Genomic DNA, 2,404 nt, shown 5'->3' with positions numbered 1-2,404 from the left:
TATATATATATATATATATATAATATATATATTAAAATGCGACAAAAAGCGCATAGTATCTTACATCAATACACAAAAGAAACTATTCAAGTTGATAGGATGTTTTTGTTCAACTTGTTCATCTTTCTCCTTGGAATCAATCAATTCAATAGATTCATACTTCTGTCAAATCAACTAAGTCATCAGTGTGTGTAAGCAATCCTTTTTATTTTGAACCTGGCACAAGCATTTTTTTTTATATGAACTGACAAAAACAACTATCATGGGTATAGTAAGTTGCACTTACCTTTGAAAATAATATATCTTGGGCTATGCGAGCTTTGTGGTTTTAATTGATCGAATGAAATGCAAACACTATGGGATTTTCAGTAAATAAAAATACAAAAAAAACGTGCAAACTTAATTTTGAAATATAAAATACAAAATTATTATGTTTCTTTGAACAAAAATATTTTTCACAACAGCAAAACGAACTCTGTAAAAACGACTTTCTCAGCTTTTGGAATTCGTTATGGGATAATTAAGTAAGTTACTTTAATAGAAGTTAGTCTACTTGTAAATGTTTTATCACGTTCTACAGGTAGGCAAGTGTCTAATTTATAAATTAATGGCTTTAAATCAAGAATATGCTTTCCATATTCCACATTGTTTGCAAATATATCACATTTCTGATATGCGTCAAAAGTACTAAAGTATTTCTTCTGGGGTACAGATATGCTAAAATAAACATAAATCACACAATGGTGTTTTAATTTCTCGTGTTTTTTATGTTTAAATATAAGCATGAAAAACTTAAACTTATCTTCTTGTTATTTGTAGGTTTTAAATAACATTATCTCAAAGTAACTTTTCAAGTGTTATCATAATGAAATGAAATAAAAAACTGTCTTTCTTTAGCTTTTTTTTAACAAACGTTGACTTTAATGTCAATCCAAATAGATTATACTACAATTGTGCTTTAATTACATAAGACTCCTTTAAGTCAACAAACAGAACATGAAATATTTTGATTGCATAAATCGTATTTCATACATTTTGTTCAAAAGCATCGGCACAGTGAAATTCAAATGAGTCTAACAATTACGGTTTCTTTTAGATATCTATTGTTTTTTATTGTACGTTTTGCTTTTCCAAGTTTGAACTAACGAGCTGAGATTGTAGATACTGATGACTTCGTGGTTTTCATGAAACTTCAGTCAGTAAGTCTTTCCAATGAAAATATTATCCGCTTTATAAATTTTCCAGCACTCTAGTTCTCAAAAACGTAATTACGTCAATCAAAGTCTGTTTCAATATATATTGTGTGTGTGGTTTTACAGAAATAAAATTTGTGGTTAAAACTTGAAATTGAATTGAAAGCGCTTTTCCACTTCTTTGTATTATTTTTCATCTATGCACTGGTGCTTGTGCTTTTGTACAAAAATAAGCTTAGTAGCAACAGGTCCACTGTAGTTTATCACATTGATGGAAGACGTCTCAAGATACGTTTGCTAATAAGCTGTACTATTTTGCTGTATACAGCGTATGTTTAATTGTTTGTTGTCCATTTGTTTGGGAAAGTATTTGTTTCAAGAATGTCAGACCAAATATTGAGGTTGCTTTAAACTTTAAAAATTAAAACAAATAAAATTTCAAAAAAATTATAGAAAGATGACAAGAGGTATTTTATATAACTTTATGAAATAGAACACCAAAACCAAAACACCGTAGAAATTCTAAATACTAATTTGTTTGAGCTTGATTGGGTTTTCCATTGTGAACCCATCTCTAAACACAACCTTGAAGCCTACACTCCTACCTTACAATGAAAGTTTTAATCAATAGATATACAAACATTTTCAATTGTGTAAAGTCTCACATATGATGATGCAAGACATGTGTATAGTTGATTATTTATATATCGCATAAGTATCCCTCATATGAATGGTTGTTAATCACCCACCACAGTGAGTAGATTAATAGAAAATAAATCTATCGTTTTGCATCTGTGAGAAAAAATAGAAAAACTTTTTGCTATCATGTGTATCTCGATAGGGCTGTCACGAGGAGCATCGAAATGGATCCCAGATTAACGACTGCAGAACTGGCCAAAGTTGGTGGGATGAGCCCGAAATCTGTTCAACGGATTCTCCACAGATTGGGTAATCGTTGCAGAGCAGCTAGACGGAAGCCCTTATTAAGACATGCCAACACAGTCAGACGAAAGAAGTGGGCAAGTGATATGATGACCAAGCCTCTGGACTTTTGAAAGACCATATTGTTCTCAGACGAATCAAGATTCGCTGAATTTTCGGACAGTGGAAGGATGACAAGGGTCTGGAGAATGCCTCACCAAGAGTTTTGGCTCAACAGATTGCAGCCAACTGTGAAGCATGGTGGTTTCAGCGTGATGATTTGGGGAACT

The sequence above is a fragment of the Limulus polyphemus genome, unplaced genomic scaffold (genome assembly GCF_000517525.1).
Source record: "Limulus polyphemus unplaced genomic scaffold, Limulus_polyphemus-2.1.2 Scaffold4413, whole genome shotgun sequence".
Lineage (NCBI taxonomy): Eukaryota > Metazoa > Arthropoda > Merostomata > Xiphosura > Limulidae > Limulus > Limulus polyphemus.
This window is presented reverse-complemented; position numbering follows the sequence as displayed.